The sequence below is a fragment of the Globicephala melas genome, chromosome 8 (genome assembly GCF_963455315.2).
Source record: "Globicephala melas chromosome 8, mGloMel1.2, whole genome shotgun sequence".
NCBI classification, from domain to species: Eukaryota; Metazoa; Chordata; class Mammalia; order Artiodactyla; family Delphinidae; genus Globicephala; species Globicephala melas.
This window is the reverse complement of record NC_083321.1, coordinates 48997769-49018454: the sequence shown is the minus strand read 5'-3', so window position 1 is coordinate 49018454 and position 20686 is coordinate 48997769. Positions and strand designations below refer to the sequence as shown.

At 43.2% G+C, this 20686-nt stretch overlaps 1 pseudogene; it reads right to left on the bottom strand.

Annotated features, from left to right (window-relative positions):
• Window positions 1-504: 504 nt before the first annotated feature.
• Window positions 505-2840, bottom strand: LOC132597735 (olfactory receptor 52E8-like; annotated as a pseudogene).
• Window positions 2841-20686: the final 17846 nt, after the last annotated feature.

Genomic DNA, 20686 nt, shown 5'->3' with positions numbered 1-20686 from the left:
ACCTGTGTTTGGAACTGATTGGACTCTAGAACCTAACTCGTGTGTTTGCATTAGACTGATGGCATCAAAACTGCCCTGTATATTCGGTGAGACTGGGCTTCATGTCAAGTCTTACTATGTATCTGGGAGAGACTGGGCACCAGGGAAGAGCCTGGCCTGTTTGTTTGTTTCAGACTGGGTGTTCAGGGCAAGTCGTGGTCTGTGCAACTTGCTCTATACAACTTCCAGTGGAGCTCCATATATCCAGATATTAACTGGGGGGCTTTCTCAGGAGTCAGGGAGAAGAGGACAGAGAAACTAACAAGGATAAATAGGGAAAAGCAATTTTTTCATTGGAGTGAAAACAGAGCATTCTAAGATTCAAAAAGGAATAGTTTACCAACAATGAACCTGCTGTTGAGTCCTCCATAATCTCAGGAAATTCCAGCCTGTTCCTCAGTACTGCCTGCTTATCTCTTGTTCCCAGAGGTCACAGCCCCAATTTCCCAAGTTGATGAAGTTCTCTCACCCTGGCAGTTTCTCCTTCACTCTCATATTCTGCAGCCTCTCTGGCTTCTCCCTAACCTCCTGGGCTAATTCCTTTCCACAGAGCATCTTTTCTACATGTTGCCTGATCTCTCTGATCCTTACCCCCTAGATGACAGGATTCAAGGCTCCTGGGAGCAGCAGACAGATGGTACTGAGCAGGTTCTGGACATTCCGAGACACAGCCTTGGCTACTTGGAAAACGATGGAAGTGGAGAGACTAGAGAGGTAGATGGTGAGGATGACCAATGGGAGTGGGAGCCACACGTGTGCAAGGCCTTGGTTCGGGCTCCCCCAGGAGATATCCAGAAGACAGCATAGATGATGCGGGTGTAGGAGGTCCCCAGCAGGGCTAGATCAAAGGTCACAGTGACCAACCGCATGGCCAGCCCCAACTGGTTGTTGAAGGTCAAGTCTCCACAAGCTATGCTCAGCAGTGCGATGTACTCACAGGTACAGTGTCAGATCACTGCTGTCTGGCAGAATCAAGCTCGTGAGGTTAGCACTACCAAGGGCACTGCCACTCCCAGGCTCCATGTCAGGGCAAAAAAGGCCAGCATGCCTAGCAGACGGGAGGTCATCAGGTCACTATAACAGTGTGGGTGGCACATGGCCACCAAGCAGTCTAGGGCCATGGCCAGCAGGAGGTTGTAGTCCAGAAGAAGAGTGAAGTAGATGAAAAACATCTGGGCCAGGCAGCCATGCAGTGATATGGGGTTAACATAATGCACAAAGCCCTCCAGCATTTTGGGTATCACCGCTGTAGCAGTACAAATGTTGACAGCCAGGAGCAGGGCAATGAGCATGTACATGGGCTGATGCAGGCTCTGCTGGGCTGCCACCATGTGGATGATGAGGGCATTGGCAGAGACGATGGTCACATAGGGAAAAGTAAGAGGCAGGACCAGGAGGGGCCTCCACTGTCGCAATCCAGAGAAGCCCCCCAGGAAGAAGTTGGTGTAGGAGATGTTGAAGGTGCTGCTATTTCCATCCTTACCCACTGGCTTTGGCCCTGAGCTGGCCCCAGGAGTGGGGATCAGAGACTGTTAGAACAAAATGGTCAATGGAAGAAAACCTATTTTTATTTTAGGGCCTGTGTGGTTTGCGATGAGGATCCACCTCTTCGTGCACGTATGTCTACTCTTTTGGGGCACAGACAGGTACTATGTCAGGTGTCATGGGAGCAACAAAGATGAACAAGACATTCCTTGTCCTTAGGGAGCTCTTGGCTTTTGTATGTGAAATGTAAACTTACAAGATGCTGTTTATCTGTGATACTCCAGGTATTTGATTGCTGAGTAAAAGATTAGGCGGAAAGTAGGTGTGGTATAGGAGAGAAAAAAGAGTGATGGGCCAGAGGCAATAGAAAGGATGAAGAAGATTCTTGATTAGGAGGAAAAAAGAATATATGAGGAATCTTTGGTCCAAGAAGCCTGGGGAGAACCAAGTGGAGCTTATTGGGAGAGAGGAAAAAGTCAGGAATGATGGCGTCACTTTTGTGCCTGGGGTACACTGTGTGGCAAGGGGAGAGGAAAGTTGCTGAGGAATACTTCTGTTCTTCCTGGACACAAACAACGGGCCACAAAGACTTCTCGCTTCCTAAGACCCTCTAGACTGGATATGGGGCTCCTGCCTGGCCTTGTCATCAGTGTCATGAATGATGCTTGCATTCCTTTCAGAATGTGAGTTCCGGGAGAACAGGGGTAACAGCATACCTCTATTGTGTTCTCTGAAGCTCCAAGCACAGAGCCACCATAAACACACAGGAAGTGCTCGAGCATTGCTTGTCGGGTAAGGTGAATGAGGAACAGGTAAGAAGCTAAACAGTTAACTGGGCTCTGAGAGTAGTAATTTCAAAGCTTTGGCCAGGTTTTTGTATAATTAAGAGAGCAGATATTAAGATTAAAGATGTGTGATTCAGTACTGAGCTCACATCCAGATTCTTAGGGAGCACCATTTGGTGGTGGTAGGTGTGATGATTAGAGGAATTAACACTGATATGCATAAAAGTAACTGACACCTGTTGGACATTTACCCTATGTTAGGCAGTGTTCTAAATGCTTTCATGTATTAACTTTTTTTAATCTTCTTAATTTTACTGAGGAAGAAAGTGAGGCACAGAGAGATTAAGTCTAGTTCAAGATCATACAGCTGGTAAGTGGCAGAGCTGGATTTGAACCCAGACAGACTCCAGAGTGCATGCTCTTAACTTCAGGATGACCAACTAGTCCTGGCTTGCTGGAGACTTACCTGGTGTTAGACCTGAACATCCGCTGTCCCAGGAAACCTTTCAGGCAAATGAGGCAGTTGATCATTTTACTATAACTACTAATTACTTTGAAGATTAGAGAAGCCTTATGAATTGTGGAGCAGCTAGGAAGAAATATTCTTCTTTCTTATAGGTTTAAATGTATTGTCTCTGAAAATCAACGTTTACATTGGTGTTACTATAGCCACCCTCTGAATACTCAGAAGACTGAAGAGGAACATCTCTAAGTTCACAGACAGACCTCAAAAGGAAGTGGATTTGGAATTCCAAAGCCCACCCTGGAATGTGTTTCTGGAACTCTTAGAGCATTATTTTAGTCAGAATAACTCAAATTTTGGGAAATGTACTTTCATTGTGGTTGGGCAAAGACCAGACAACACTTGTGTGGAGGTGGTAAAAATTCTTAGGGGAGGTCTGTTGAAGACTTTCTGGGGAGGGGGTGGAATTCAGGAGCTGAGAGTGAGTGAGGTGAGAGGTGATCTGTGATGGAATAAAGGGGCATGGAGGAAAACGCAGCATGGAGGAGCAGTGGCCAAGAAGACATTTAGGGACCCCCGCTCCTTCCCAAACACCACAGGATGGTCATCCTTAAGGGGGAGAATAAGCTGGCATGGGCTGCCCACAAACATCTTAACTTGGACAAGGTTGGTCTGTCTCCGTCACGTGAACTGTAATTTTCTCTCCTGTTCTGTATCTTAGGATTACTTAGGTAAACTCCTAAAGGAGCTTCTTTGACACTGGGCTCCAAAGCAGTCAGTAGAGGAAATGTAGAATAACAAGCTCCTCAAGGCAGGGCAGAAGGAATGAAAAAGACTGTAAAAGATGAGGAGATCAGTTTACTGGCTAATGAAGGTCTTAAGAGAGATGAATAGATGTTTCTAGAGACCGATCAATCAGACTTAAGAACTAAGTGGAAGTGGAGAGAGACAGAGGAATCAACAATAATTTCAAGGTTATTTTGCTTTTGTTTTTCAGCTATGATGACTGCTAAAACCTGAGGAAGGAGGAACAGTGTTGGAGTGTTGGGAGGTACACTTAATAAACCCATTTGGATGTTGTGAAAACTCACAAATGAAGAGATGTCCAGTCAACAACTGGAAATAAGGGTGGAGTGCTCAGATGAAGGATTAAAGCTGGATTTGGGGATTATAATGTTATTGAAGGCATGGGATAGAATCTTAAGGGGCCGACAGAGTAACATAACAGGTGTCAGTGAAGGAGACAGAAAAAGAGGGAAGAGGGGTGGAATGAGAACGAGGAGCAAATGGGATTCTGGAAACCAGAGAAGGAGATGTTCTGCTGCTCTGGAGGCTTCAAGGTAAAGAATTTACAGACTGGGCTTCCTTGGTGTCGCAGTGGTTGAGAGTCCGCCTGCCGATGCAGGGGACACGGGTTCGCGCCCCGGTCCGGGAGGATCCCACATGCCGCAGAGTGGCTGGGCCCGTGAGCCATGGCCGCTGAGCCTGCACACCTGGAGCCTGTGCTCCGCAACGGGAGAGGCCACAGCAGTGAGAGGGCCGCGTACCGAAAAAAAAAAAAAAAAAAAAAAAGAATCTACAGACTAGTAGAGGCGAAAGACCAACACAACTAAGTCACCCTGCAAGGCTTAATGTTCTGAGTAGCAGAGGAGGGGGACAGATAGGAGGGCAGAGATAAAGTGGCCAGATGTCATGTGCTCTCTGCAGAAAGAGACACAGCTCCTCTACTGTAAAAGTCAGCACCACAGACAAGAGCTCCTTTAACTTCCCTGTCCCCACAAACTGGCTACTGTGCTCATCTTTCTCTCTTCCTTCTATTCCCAGTGAAAGAGATGTCTTTCCTCACTTTTGTCCTCATGATATCTTCCACTTCTCCCCTCTTACCCTCAGCATATGGAGTTCAAGTCTGTCATTGGTGAAAATAAACTCATCCTTAACTTCTTTCAGTCCTCAAGCTTCCAATCTTTCTCCTCACCATTAAAGCCAAGGCCCTGGACATGTCTTTATCATGCTATAATTGCTGGCTTGCTGATCTAGCTCCCCACTAGACTGAAAGTGTTGCTGGTGGGGAGACCATGTCTTACTCATCTGTCTCCCAGTGCCCGGCACAGAGCCCACGGCAGAGTACGTATGTGCTCAGTAAGTGTTGTGTTGAAGGAATACATGAATGCACCAAGGGATTTTAATAAACATTTTCATTTGCAGCTAACTTAGAGTAGCTCTTTGAAGTTGAATGAATGAATGAATGAAAAACTAACCCCATCAAGGCTAGGAGATTCTAAGTGATTTGCTTAGTCTCACCTAGCAAGAAGAGCCTGGCCTCAAATCTAGGTCTTCTTGGACTCTTCTGTCTACACCACCATTTTCTCCCTCACACCCCACACACAAGGCAACATCAGAGAGGCTCCAAGCAGTCTTAGTCTCAGCGACAATACTACAAGTTAGCATTTATTGAGTACTTACTACATGCCAGGCATGGTTCCAAGGGTTTTTCCATAGAGTATCTCTAATATTCACAGGAACCCTAAGGGACGAATACTATTTATTAACCCAGTTTACAGATGAAAATACTGAGGCTTAAAGAAGATAACTAATTAAAGTGTCATAAGTGTTAAATGATAGCTGGGATATGAATGTAGATTTGTCAATGGTAAATGTGGAGTTCAATTCCAATCTCATGTTTACCACCTCAAATCCCCCATAAATCTCTTGTCTTTTCATCCCCAACCTCACCGTGGTAGCCTGTAGAGGACTCCCGTTGGGTCATAGCCTTCTGTGGCTTTGTTTTCACCTCTGAAAAGGTAAGGCCTGAGGTCAGTGCCCAGCTCCAAGGCACTTCTCTATGAGGCTGAGAGGAGGGATGGATAAGTAGCCCTGTGACTCCAGGGGATTTCCAGTGGAGTATGAGATACCCAGTGGGGAGGCATTTCCAGGGACTCAAAAGAGGAAACAATGAGAAACCCAGAAGAACTTAGGGAGGACCCCAGGGATAGAGGCTGGGTGGAGATGACAGTGTACTAACATTTTAATTTCTATGGCTCTTGTTTTTTCTCACAGAGCAGTCACATCTGCTGAGGGGTTTCCCTACTTTACAGGTGAGCCATTAGAGAGAGCAAGTCAGGGTTCAGGGCAGCTTCCATTTCAGGGGCACTAACAGGCAGAAGCTGGGGATGACCTGGGGCTCAGCTGAGGGCGAGGGGCTCCTGCAATTTGGGGGTCACCCAAAGGCAGGAAAGGGCACTTGGGTGACAGTGAAAGCCCTGTGGTGGAGACAAGGATGTGATTTAGGTGTGGTGTGTGTGTGTGCATGCATGTGCCTGAGTGCCTGATCATGTATGCACACGCTGAGATTCATGAGGCATCTACTTCCCCATAATAGGCAGCTTAGGAGCTCGGGAAGGAGGTGACTTTGGTGTGGGTTGTACTGAGAACAGCCAGGACTCACAGAGACAGGGGCTGGCTCTTCCAGAGAGGCATTTGTTTGTCCTCTGGAATTTGAGAGCGGTAGGACTGAAAAACTTTTCCTCTTTTTCTGCCTTCTTTGGGTTAACTATTTTCATGATTTCATTTTATCTTCTTCATTGGCTTATAAGCTGTGCCTCTTAGTGGTTGCTTTAGGATTTGTAGTACACATCTTTAACTTACCATAATCTACTTTTAAGTAATATTATGCCACTCGAACAAAGAGTATGAGATCCTTACAACAGGATTCTTCTGTTTCCCCCCTTCCATTGTTTGTGTTATTGTTGTCATAGGCTTTATTTATGCATAAATTATAAACCCCACAATACATCTGTATATTTTTGGCTTTATACAGTCTATTGTATTCTAAGGAGATTTACAAAAATAAGGAAAAATTAATATTTGTTTTGCAAAATTCATTCATGCTTTTATGTGACTGTAGCTTACTTTATTGCTAGCATCCAGTGTATAAATGTACCATAATCTATTTACATATTCTATTGCTGAGGGACATTTATGTTGTTTCTGGTTTTCCACAATTAGGAATAATGCCAATATGAATATTCTTGTACATGTATTTTGATGCCCAAGTGCCTGAGGAGATTTCTGGGATCAAAGGGTATGCATATATATCTTTGATTTTACTAGAAAATGGCAAACTGTCTTCCAAAATGGTTGTACCAATCTGTAACCTCAGTAGTAGTGCATGAGAGTTTCCAGTGCCATCTGCTGAGAAATTGTTTGAATACATATACAAATCTACTATGTCTACACAATAGATGTTGTGAGGTTGTATAGTGCACAACCTGAACATCTGTATATGAGAGGCTGGAGATCAAATACCTTTTCTCTTTTTTATTTCTTCTTTTTTTTTCAGTGGGAGCCAGAATAGACATAATACCTATACCCAAAAGCCTACATCCATAAGGACATTCTGAGGTCAACCAAGAGATGTGAGCTCTGAAGTTTCACCACTTTTTAAAAATCTTCTCCCATTCATGAGATTATAGTAGTGGCAGCCATTTTGTACCATTTTATACAATTTAGTCATGCCACCAGCCCCAGTCATAGTTGATAAACCATAAGCAAATGTTGACCAAGCTAGTGTAATCAGAGACCTTTCTCCCAGAATGAGGAATAAAGAGATTAAATTTTTGTATCATGTAGGTGGTTATATGTAGGGCACGCAAAAATCCAGTTTTCAGAGAGAGAGAGAGATTGTAGAAAAAATAAATCACACTCTTAGAGGATAGATGAGCAAAGGAAAACAGAGAATCTTAGTCATTTTTATAGTTGTTTGTTCTTTCCAGAAATTTCTTCAGGTTAAGCTGCACTCCAATCTTTTGGTGACTTAGCACCTTCATTTTAGAATTCCCCAATTTGTGTTAGCACTGGTTTGCCTTGGTATGTACGTATTTGCAACTACTTAAATGTGAAATCCATAAAGGCAATGAGTTTTGTTGGTTTTGTTCACTATTATGCCTCTTAGCATCTAAAATAATTGTTGCACCTAGAACTCTCTCAGTAAGTAGCTGTTTTTTTTTTGTTTTTTTTGTTTTGCGGTACGCGGGCCTCTCACTGTTGTGGCCTCTCCCGTTGCGGAGCACAGGCTCCGGATGCGCAGGCTCAGCGGCCATGGCTCACGGGCCCAGCCACTCTGCGGCATGTGGATCTTCCCGGACCAGGGCACGAACCCGTGTCCCCTGCATCGGCAGGTGGACTCTCAACCACTGCGCCACCATGGAAGCCCCAGTAAGTAGCTGTTGAATGAGTGAATTGAAGAGCAACAACAAAAAAATGTCTACACAAGTCTCATAGAATTGTCCCTTATTTCAAGAGAGTTCTGGTTAGATTACAACAGGAATAAGAAAAAGAAAAGTACTTAGACTACAATAAAAGAGAAAAGTACAAGGTTCTATGACCTCTAAGATAAAACAATTGACTCTTTTCAAGGTCTTAGCTAATCAGTGAGGGCTTCACTGATGTGGCATTTGGGATAAATATTGAAGGATGTCATAAGAATAAACAGTAGTGATTCAGGCTGGAGAAAATATGAAATTTAGAAAAGATTTAGATTAGGTTAGAATTTTCTAATCTGAAAATTAGAAAGAGGAAACAGAACATGAGGATTCCCAGAGGCGCAAAAAAAGATAATGAATATATTCCGGATGCTTAAAAATTACCTTATGATTGACAAAATTTATGTGGGAATCTAACTATGGGTGAGACTAGAGAGAACTGGGTAGAAGATCACATCACTAGGTCTTATAATCATAATTAGGAAGTTATCAATATTCACCCAAAAGCAATTGGGACCCACTGAAAATCATGTCACTCTTCATAGTAACTCCTGATCTCCCCAAACTGTGATATGTTCATTTTCTGAACACTTGACCTCTTGCCTGCTTTTGAATGACAGATAAGTAAGTAGCTTACATTAAAAAGTTTTTAGTCCATTATTTTTCTAATGGTACATTGCTTTGTTGATTTATTTCTCTATGCTACTTATTTAAAAAAATACATTAACAAACAAACAAAAAACCCACACTCATTCTGACGTCAGAAGCCTGTGTTCATATCTGCTCTGCTGTGCTGCAATCTAACTGGCTAGTCCTACTTTCTACTTTCTACTGTTCTTTCCCATTAGGAGAAGGAATTAAATGCATTGGAAATAGCTGGAATATAGCAAATGATTAGCTCTTGTATTGATGGAGGCTGTAGAAGTACTTAATTTTCTAGGACAACTGGCTTACTTTTATCCAGGTTCTATGGAAAATTCCAAGTCTAGCTGTGGACACGAAACAGTTCTTAGTCTGCAAAAGTGATTTTCTTCCCAATTTAATGCAGTGTGATGTGACTTTAGTGCCATGGAAAATGATGACACCCATGGTATATAACGACCATGCCAATTTCAGCCAAATTATCTTGGTCCTTTTGCAGTTTCTCTGTGGAAACTCTAATTTAGCTGAAGAAATCAAGTTTCTTTAACTGAAATATTTTTGTTTTTTCTTTTTACATTTTTTAAAAACTGTGAAATACATTTAGTTTGTTTTAAATATGTGAGCTAGAGTGAGACATTTCATTCTGCTTTAAATCATAAATGACTAACATTTGAATTCTGAAATAGTATAGACAAATACCTTTTCATATGCTTATTTTCTGAAGTGACTGTCAAATCTTTTATCAATTTTACCTATTTATGAAATAAGTTATCTGTCTTCTTATTGATTTGTAGTTATTCTTTATAAATTCTGGATACTAGTTCTCTGTTGGTTAAATGTATTGTAAATATCTTCCCCAAATCTGTGGCATGCTTTTTCACTTACTTTTGACATCTTTTGATTGAAGATATGTCTAGTACATAGGATACCTTTGTACAAATTACAAAAAGGCTCCGTTTCTAATGGCTTGGTAAGTGTGGTGTGGTAAGTGCAGTATGGGCTGAATTTCATCTTTCACTTGCTTTTGTCAGATGCCTTTGTGCAGATTACCTATATAATGTATTACATAAAAGTGGCAGGTCTGCTTTTGATTACCAAACATTCTGAATTTTAATGTAGTCAAATTTATATCATTTTTTCTTTCCTCTGTAAAAAAAGGTTAGTGCTTGTTGTGTCCTATTTAAAAAGACTTTCATTACCGCAATGTCGTGAAGATATATTCCTCTATTATCTTATAAAAGCTTTATGGTTTGGACTTTAACATTTAGATGTACCTTTCTTTAATATTTCCAATAAATAATGAAGTGTAATGTATACAGTTATTATATCGTGTGCATAGCCTCTTGTGAGTTCTGATAATACAGAGCCCTCACCATGATTTCAGCAAGTTTCTGTGGCTTAACATATCACTTTCACTTTGTCTTTGTTCTTATGTTTGCTGTTCTCTTAGGTTTCTGCGTGGCTTTTGTGATTTTGTAGCCATCACTGAGGGGGCTTAAAGGAGGGTCACACTATAGAGTCTGCACACTTTTGTTGTGTCCTAGATTGTCCTTTCTCTTTCTCATTTTCCTTCTCTCTAGGAGCTCAACATTTCCCTCATTTTTCCCGGAGAATAGTTCTACCCACTTTTACAAATATTTAAAAATTTTTCAATTTTGAAATAATTTTAGACTTAAAAAATGTTGCAACAACAGTACAGAAAATTCCTGTGTACCCTTCACCCGGATTCGCCAATGTTAGCGTCTTCCATAACCGCAGTACACTTATCAAAACCAGGAAACTAATGTCAATACAATACTATTATCTAATTTACAGACATTATCCGAATTCTGCCAAATGTCCCACTAATGTCCCTTTTCTGATCTAGGATCCAATCCAACATTGCATGTTTGCATTTAGTTTTCATGTCTTCATATTCTCCTTTATTTAGAATAGTTCTTCAGTTTTTCCTTGTCTTTCATGATTTTAACACTTTTGAAAAGTACTGGACAGTTGTTTTGTAGAGCATACCTCATTTTGGGTCTGTTTCATGTTTCCTCTTGATTTAATTCAAGTTATATATATATTTTTGCAAGAATACCACAAAAGTGGTATTGTGCCCTTCTCAGTACATCATTTCAGAAGATAGATGATACCACTTTGTGCCATTACTGGTGATGTTAACATCTATCATTTGTTTAAGAGACTGCAGTTTTCTCCATTGCTTTCTGGCAGTATAAGAGAATCTAGATCATCTTCCATTTTCCATACCCCAACACTGAATCAGCCATTTCCCCAGGCATCCTTGATTCCTTTTATTGGCACTATCCCCTCACTGTTAACACCTTCTTTCTTCAAACAACTATCAATGTATTTTCTCTAACAAACAATGACTTTCCTATTAAAAGAATAATGTTTTCTTACTACCTTACTCTGATATCTTTAAAATACAGTTTCTACCCTTATAGAACACATTGTCAAGCAGTTAAAAAGACATTTATCCAACATATATTACTATAGTGGGATATGGGAAAAAGGCAAATATTTATTGTAGACATAATATGTAGAAACCATTGTTTAGTCATTTTGTCAGTTATCTCTTATCACAAAATTGCTGCATAACGAGCAGTCACAGAAAAATCAATGGCACGTACTTACTGTAAGCATTTATTGTTCGCACACGTGGGTGGTCAGCTAGGTGGCTGGGCTAACTCATGTGTTGGCTGGCTATAAGCTTATCTAGGTTAGCATTGGGTGGGATGGTTGGGGCAACTCAGCTATGCATCTTCTGTTCCTCCAGCAGGCTAGCCCAAGCATGCTCTCACAGTCACGGCAGAGATGCAAGAACATAAGTAGAAATACTATAGAAGAAAAACCAGAGTTGGATAGTAGTTAAAGAGGTAAAAACAGATTTTATTCAAAACTATGTCAATAGCAGAAGAGAGACCTCAGTATAGAACCAGGCTCAATTACAAACACGACATGGTCAAGTGGGAATTTATAGACAAGAAGCAGGAGGGGGGTCAATGGATGGAGAATTACTAAGAGGAAACAATAAGGGTCAGGGGATTTGGGCTAAAGGGACCTACCAGGATTCTTTGCTCAAGGACAGGCCAGGTGATCAGACATTACCTGAGGGATGGTAGAGGCTGAGGAACTGGATTTTTGATATTGAGGGTGAAGGATTCTAGTCAAACTGACTTTTGATATTGAGGGTGAAGGATTCTAGTTAAACTGACTTAGCAGGGTTCTTGCTGAGACTGGATTTTACAAGGAAGTGCACAGATGGGCCTAGGAGAAGGTTCAGGAGCCTGACCAGAGTTTGGTCAAGCAAAGATTCTTTGTCAATACCCAGGCACTTTTTTGAGTCTTTGCTTGTATCAGCTTTGCTAACATCCCCTTGGCCAAAGAAAATCCCATGGCTTAACTCAGAATCAGAGTTTCCTCTCTGCTTTTCTTGCCTTAGTCCTCTGATTAGTCTCAGGCCAACGCCACATATTTTATTTTATTTTATTGTTTTTGCGGTACGCGGGCCTCTCACTGCTGTGGCCTCTCCCATTGCGGAGCACAGGCTCCGGACGCGCAGGCTCAGTGGCCATGGCTCACGGGCCCAGCCGCTCCGCGGCATGTGGGATCTTCCCGGACCGGGGCACGAACCTGTGTCCCCTGCATCGGCAGGCGGACTCTCAACCACTGCGCCACCAGGGAAGCCCGTAACGCCACATATTTTAGATTTTTGTTATACAGCACCCTACTCCTGCTACCACTATCTGTTTCACTTGTCCATTGTGACAAAATTGCCATGTAACAAACTACTGCGAACCGTCAGTGGGACACAGACATCAGCAAGAATTTATTGCTCCCATCTTGTTGGTTGACCAGCCTGCTCTGTTGATTTTGACTGGGCTTGCTCACGTTATGGCTACTGGCTGCGCTTGGCTGGGATAACTGGGGTGACTCGGCTCTGCTCCATCTATTTTTCATCCTTTTGCAAATTAATCTGAGAATGTTCTCTTGGGGCTGGCAGATGTGCAAGACAGCAAGAAGAAACAAACACTTTGTCAAGATCTGCTAATCTCCCTTTCACCAAGACAAGTTGTTACCGAATTGGTTAACTTGACCCTCGCTGGAGTCCTAGCCCATCTGAGACTCCTTGTCTCGGCCAGGGAGGTTCTTTTTCCAATTGGATTCGCACAGCCAGTAACTGGAGCAGCACAAGTTTTATTCAATTGCAAAGAATGGAGAAGCTGGCACCTAATTTGCAAGTCAGCTCAACCCAGTTCAGCGGAAACACCAAATATCCAGGAAGGTTGAGATAAAAGGGAGGGAGTTGTAAAGAGTGGGAGGAATACTCATGAGTTATCTGAGAACAGGGGAGAACCTGGAACTGAGACAACTCTCCTTTTCCATCCTTGTATGGGCTTTCCTTATTGTTGTCATGGAGATTGTCAACTGTCACAGCGCTGGTGGCTGTGTCATTCAGCATGCTTATGCATTACAATGAGTGTATGAAGAGGCTCAAGAACTCCTGGAAGTCGAATCTTCCACCATCTTGGGCCTAGTTGGTTCTAACCCGTTCTTGTTTTTTCTCTTTGCAGTTTCCTCCCAAAACTTAGATAACAGTAACTGGTTTCCATTCAAGGGAGGGGCAGGGGTATGATTCTGGGGCAACAGCCTTGGTAACAAAGCCACTTGCTGTCATTGCAATATCTGTTACAGGAGCTATTGTGGGAATATCCTAGACAGTATGCCTATCTTCCTGGCTGAACAAAATGTAAAGGGAGCCTTTCATGGTCCTCTTTCAATGTGTGTAAAATATATAAGAAATAGACCAGAGTTCTTCTCTGCTCACTTGCAAAATGGTTAGGTCAGGCCAACAAGGTCAGGCAATACTCTCATTTTCTCTTTTTCTGTGAAACATTTTTTGCAACAGTTTCAAAGTTGTGAAGCTATCATGTCTCACCCCAAACTCGACCTTCTATACTCAGCTTTGTTATGGTGGGGTTAGGACTCTGCAAATTACTTCTTATTCGGGCAGGCATTAGTTTGTATTACTCTGTCGATGGATACTTGAGGGTTATTGGAAAGAAGGAGGAAGGCAGAATGGACTGGCTCCTTCCTGTTTGCTTATTATTCCAGTCAGTATCACCACCAGCAGACCTTTGCTCTGGCAACTGCAATTGGTTTCAGTTTATAACTTCTCTGGGCCCTCCCAGATCCAGCCTCATTGTATCCCCTCAGAGGTACCAGCACCTTCTGGGCAGTCCCCAGCCCACCAAGAGGTCTGCATCCCAGTCTCATGGGGCTCTGAGCTCCAAAGGTACAACACTAGCCAAAAAGCACCTCCTTCTCATCAATCTGTGTCCCCGCTGTACACAGCCCTTCCTATGAGTTCCTAAGGTACCAGCAGCATCCTTGCAGCACGTTCTGCTCAGAAGCCCAAGTTTCAGCTCTGGATACTTCTTCTCCAAGTTTCTAGGTTCTGACCATCTCAGCCTCTTCCCTTTGTTCCTTGAACCCTGGGGGTGGTCGCTGCTCCTGCTACCCATGTGTTACCTCAGGGTTTTCTTTTTGCCTTTTCAAGTCTCTACCTCCTGTCTAACTAAATTCCTTACATTAAATTCTCTGTTGAAATACCTAGTGTAGTTTCTGATTTCCTATCTGGACCCTGACTGGTAAAACTTGTTAGGGGACCATTTATATCTTCAGAATGGTTTTCTCTTTAGAGAAGATGTTAGGGCAATTTAACTGATACTCTGAAGGTGGAACTAGGAGAGAGTGAGATAAAATCCAAGGTGATCATTGTGGTTTGTGGCTTCTAGTTCTGTGAAAACTTCCCCTCACCTTTAGAACAGTGAAGCTGCAAGCAGGGCTCAGAGAGGGCTTGCTGTGCTAATATTTTCTTCTGTAGGTCTGCATTTGTCCTTTGTTCATCATGCCTACCAAGCAGCTCAACCTTCAGGCATAGCTGGGTTTTAAACCGACATCTAATGGACTCTAACACCCATGCTCTTTGCTCCACGTTGAACAGTGTCCTCAGGTGCTAGTGGTGAAGATGAAGGCAAGGACGTGAGGGACTCTATGGAGAGCATTAGGAGACATTCTGTTGTATTTTGAAATCATATCTGGACGCTTTGGACAGTCATGGGACAGAGCAGTGGCTGACTCAGAAATGAGTAGCCACCTTAGAATGGAGAGAATTGCTTCTGCCTCCCTAGGATTTTCTCTAGGGTTATGACATGTCACTGAATTTAATCAAGAAACATTTATTGGGCTTCTTTGGAAACTTGACTGTTTCTGTCTGGTAGAGAAGGAGAGTGGTGGAGCAGCAGAGTGCTAGTAGTGAGTATATACTTAGACCAAGAGTACCCTGAAGGTGAGGGCTATTTCCTCCTGCAGGGAGGAGAACATGCTGTCTCCGAAATCCTTGGAAGACCACAACACGTCTATCAGCCCCGGTGCTGCCCACTTTGTGCTTCTGTCCTTGTACACTCAAAGCCTGGGAAGGATGACTTCTGTGCTATTGCACTCTCCTGTTCCCAGGGACATTGTAAACATGCTTGTTTATTCTCCTCATGTGTCCCCCACCCCATGTTCTTCCTAAGAAAAATCAAGAACTATCCCCCCAACTCCATCAATAATATCTGCTATACTCATTACATGTTGTTACTTTGAAAGAGAACTGATGGAAAACTTGGGATGTAACTTGGCCTGGTGAAGAGAAGAGCAGGTTATATAAAAAAATAAATAAAATAAAATTCAAAAATTAAAAAAAATCAATTAAAAATTAATTAATTAAAAAAGAAAAAATTTTAAAATAAATTTATTTATTTATTTTTGGCTGCATTGGGTCTTTGTTGCTGCATGTGGGCTTTCTCTAGTTGCAGTGAGCGGGGGCTACTCTTTGTTGGGGTGTGCAGGCTTCTCATTGTGCTGGCTTCTCTTGTGGAGCACGGGCTCTAGTCGCACAGGCTTCAGTAGTTGTGGCACGTGGGCTCAGTAGTTGTGGTTCGCGGGCTCTATGGCGCAGGCTCAGTAGTGGTGGCACTTGGGCTTAGTTGCTCCGCGGCATGTGGGATCTTCCCGGGCCAGGGCTTGAACCCGTGTCCCCTGCATTGGCAGGCGGATTCTTAACCACTGCACCACCAGGGAAGTCCCAAGAAATCTTTTTTTAAAAAATTTGCTTTATTCAAGTATAGTTGATTAACAATGTTGTGCTAATTTCTGCTGTACAGCAAAGTGATTCAGTTATATATATATATGTATATATATTCTTTTGCATATTCTTTTCCATTGTGGTTTATCACAGGATATTGAATACAGTTCCCTGTGCTATACAGTAGGACCTTGTTTTTTATCTATCCTGTATAGAATAGTTTGCATCTGCTAGTCCAAAACTCCCAATCCAACTCTCCCCCACCCCCTCCCACTTGGCAACCACACGTCTGTTTTCTGTGTCGGTGAGTCTGTTTTGTAGATAGGTTCATTTGTGTCATTTTTTTTAAATAAACATTTCTAAGAATTCTTTTTTTTTTTAAAGATATTTATTTATTTATATATTTATTTTCGCTGCTCTGGGTCTTAGTTGCAGCACATAGGACCTTCTAGTTGCAGCATGCAACTCTTTAGTTGCAGCATGCATGTGGGATCTAGTTCCCTGACCAGGGATCGAACCCGGGCCCCCTGCATTGGGAATGTGGAGTCTTACCCACTGAACCACTTGGGAAGTCCTGTCATATTTTATTTTTTTAATTAAAAATTATTTTATTAAAAATTTATTGTATTTTATATTGGAGCATAGTTGATTAACAATGTTGTGTTAGTTTCAGGTGTACAGCAAAGTGATTCAGTTATACATATACATATATCTATTCTTTTACAAATTCTTTTCCCCTTTAGGTTTTTACAGAATATTGAGCAGAGTTCCCTGTGCTATACAGTAGGTCCTTGTTGTTTATCTATTTTAAATATAGCAGAGTGTACATGTCGATCCCAAACTCCCAATCTATCCCTCCCCTCACCCTTCCCCCTGGATACCATGAGTTCGTTCTCTAAGTCTGAGTCTGTTTCTGTTTTGTAAATAAGTTCATTTGTATCACTTTTTTTTTTTTAAGATTCAGCATATAAGTGATATCATATGATATTTGTCTTTTTCTATCTGACTTCACTTAGTATGATAATCTGCAGGTCCATTCATGTTGCTGCAAATGGCATTATTTCATTCTTTTTAATGGCTAATATTCTATTGTATATACGTACCACATCTTCTTTATTCATTCGTCCGTTGATGGACATTTAGGTTGCTTCCGTGTCTTGGCTATTGTAAACAGCACTGCAATGAACATTGGGGTTTATGTATCCTTTTATTTATTTATTTTTTGGCTGCATGCGGGCTTTCTTTAGTTGCGGTGAATGGGGGCTACTCTTTGTTGCAGTACGTGGGCTTCTCATTGCGGTGGCTTCTCTTGTTGTGGAGCATAGTCTCTAGGCGTGTGGGCTTTAGTAGTTGTGGCACGCAGGCTCTAGAGCACAGGCTCAGTAGTTGTGGCGACAGGGCTTAGATGCTCCGTGGCATGTGGGATCTTCCCGGACCAGGGCTTGAACCCGTGTCCCCTGAATTGGCAGGCAGATTCTTAACCACTGTGCCACCAGGGAAGTCCCTACATGTATCCTTTGGAACCATGTTTTTCTCCAGATATATGCCCAGGAATGGGATTGCTGGATCATATGGTAGCTCTATTTTTAGTTTTTTTGTGAACCTCCATACTGTTTTCCATAACGGATGCACCAATTTACGTTCTCACCAACAGTGTAGGAGGGTTCCCTTTTCTCCACACCCTCTCCAGCATTTGTTATTTGTAGACTTTGAAATAATGGCCATTCTGACCGATGTGAGCTGGTACCTCATTGTAGTTTTGATTTGAATATCTCTAATAATTAGCAATGTTGAGCATCTTTTCACGTGTCTGTTGGCCATCTGTATGTTTTTGGAGAAATGTCTATTTAGGTCTTCTGCTCGTTTTTCAATTGGGTTGTTTGTTTTTTTGTTATTGAATTTTTTGAGCTGTTTGTATATTTTTGGAAATTAAGCCCTTGTTGGCCACATCATTTGCAAATATTACCTCCCATTCTGAGGGTCGTCTTTTCGTTTTGTTTATGGTTTCCTTTGCTTATAAGTTTGATTAGGTCCCGTTTGTTTATTTTTGCTTTTATTTCTATTGCCATGGAGATTGACATAAGAAAACATTGGTACGATTTATGTCAGAGAATGTTTTACCTATGTTCTCTTCTAGGAGTTTTATGATGTCATGTCTTATATTTAAGTCTTTAAACCTTTTTTTTTTTTTTTGGCCGCACTGTGCGGCTTGTGGGATGTTAGTTCCCCAACCAGGGATTGAACCTGGGCCCTCGGCAGTGAAAGTGCCAAGTCCTAACCACTGGACTGCCAGGAAATTCCCTCTTTAAACCATTTTGAGTTTATTTTTGTGTATGGTGTGAGGGTGTGTTCTAACTTCATTGATTTATATGTGGCTGTCCAACTTTCCCAATACCACTTGCTGAAGAGACTGTCTTTTCTCCATTGTATACTCTTGCCCCCTTTGTTGAAGATTAATTGACCATAGGTGTGTGGGTTTATTTCTGGGCTCTCTATTTTGTTCCACTGATCCGTATGTCTGTTTTTGTGCCAATACCATGCTGTTTTGATTAGTGTATCTTTGTAGTATTGGCTGAAGTCCCCAGCAGGAGGGTTATGCCTCCTGCTTTTTCCTCAGGATTGAGATAGCTGTTTTTTTTGTTTTTTTTTTAAACCACTTTATGGAGTTATGATTGACATACAAAAAGCTGTACATATTTAATGTATTTAACCAAATGAATTTGGTGATAAATACAATTGACCCTTGAACAACATAGGTTTGAACTGCATGGGTCCGCTTATATGTGGATTTTTTTTTTCAATAGTAAATACCACAGTATGACACAATCTGCAGTTGGTTGAATTCACAGGTGTAGAACCGTGGGTACAGAGGGCCATCTATAAGTTTTTCATGTATTTTCATCTGTGCAGAGGGTGTGTATCTCTAAGGCCTGCGTTGTTCAAGGGTTGATTGTATATACCCATGACACCATCACCACAATCTATGCCATAAACCTATCATCACCTCTAAAAGTTTCCTCCTGCCTATTTATTTACTTATTATAATTATTTTTTGTGATGTAGCCTAACATCTAACATCAGATCTACTCTCTTTCATGTTCCTCAACTGATTTGATTTCCCCATCACACCAGGGAGGTAGGAGGCACCACTTTATGGCTGAGGCTTGGAGCCGGCAGTCTTGCAGCTGCTTGGTAACAGAACGGGGCCTGGAGCTGGTCCCCTGGCTCCTCCTGGCTCCTGAGCCCACTCTCATCACTGGGGAGCTGGAGGTCCCCTCAGTACTGGGGATGTTGTGGTAGGTTCTCTCCGTGTGTGATGGGCATGGACCAGGACTAGCCCAGTTTCCCTCCTCTTGCTCACCTTGCTGTGTCCAGTCTTGAAGATGGCTCTCTGTCCCCTCAGGCAGACCCCTGGCCTCTCCACACTTAGCTCCTCCTCTTGGGAAGGGGCGGGGGAAACCTTCCAAGGGTGGCAGGTCAGTGGGCCTTCACCTAGGAGAGAGGGCTTCCTTTCCCAATGGGACAGCTCTCAAATCTTCTCCTCTTCAGGGAGCAGGCTGGTCTCTCCAGACAGGCTTCTGGGGCCCACCCTGCCTTGGCTAGAGAGAGGGGCCTGACTAGCTGTCTTTCAGCACAGGGTAGGGGGCAGAGCAGGGGGTGGGGGCAGACCTCCAGCCAGGGTGGTTCCCTATACCAGGCACAACCTTGTCAGCAGACTCACCTGTGGGTCCATCTTTGAGCCCAAAGGAAGAATGCCTGGGCCTGAGGAAGATGGGACACCAGCTGCCTGACTCTGAAGGGTCAGACCTGATTTGCCTAAGCCTGGGGTCTGTCTCTGGCTACTTTTATCAGTTGTGACTGGAGTGCTTCAGCCTCCTCTAAGCTCTCTCAGTGACCCCCTCCCCTGGCTGGCCGGGGGCTAGAGGGAAGGAGTAGCTCATTCAACTAGCTCCTGCCCTGGCCAGGTCTCGTACCTGGGGTGTTACATGTCGTATCTCATTTAAAACAAGCCCTTGCAAGGTGGTAATCATTAAACCCATCTTACAGATGAAGAAACTGAGTCTCAGAGAGGTTACTATTGGCCAAGCCTCAGCATTAGTAAGTGGCAGAGTTGGGACTTGAAGTCAAGTCTGGTTCTGATCCCCAGACCCATAAGATGCCTGACCTGGCCAAGGCTGGTGGTAGCCCCCATCTCCTGCAAGAATGGGAAATGGGAAGGAGGCACTCTATAGACTGTCAGTCCATGAGGGCACGTCTCAGATTGAATGAATGCCTGCCTGAATCTCAGTACTTGCTCTGTTGTTTGATTTGTAGGAAAAGGGGGTCCTTACTGAGAATCCACTGGTTTGACAGTCTGGAGGCCTGGGTTCTGGGACTACCTGGCCGGGGCCCATCCCCCTGTGGGCCTCATATTCATAAGGAAGGAGAGGGAACTCTTCACTCTGAGGGTCATTTGGGCTGAACACCCCAGTCCTAAGAAACCAGGCTGTAGACCCAAAGACCTCAGGCTGTGGCAGTGGGAAATCTGGCAAGTGGCCTGATATGGCCCCTGTGTGTGTGGTTTGTGAGACGGGCAAGTGAGGGGCCGTCTGGGGTTGGTGGTCCAGAAAGTCAGAGGCCATAGGCCCCTGCTAGACACATGAGCACCACCTGCCCCCATCTCTGCCTGACCTAGCCATAAACAAATTATTTGGCTCTAGGTGCCCTTTGCTCTCTGAGAGAAGCTTTTGGAGCAGCCTGTCCTTCCCTATCCATGTCTGGGCTGGGGACCTTGCCCAGGATCTGTGGACTGACAGCTGTCTGCATGCAGGGCTGACCTTCCTCCGCACGGTGAGGTCTTCTGGCCAGGCCAGGTGCAGCCTGCACTTCCCAGAAT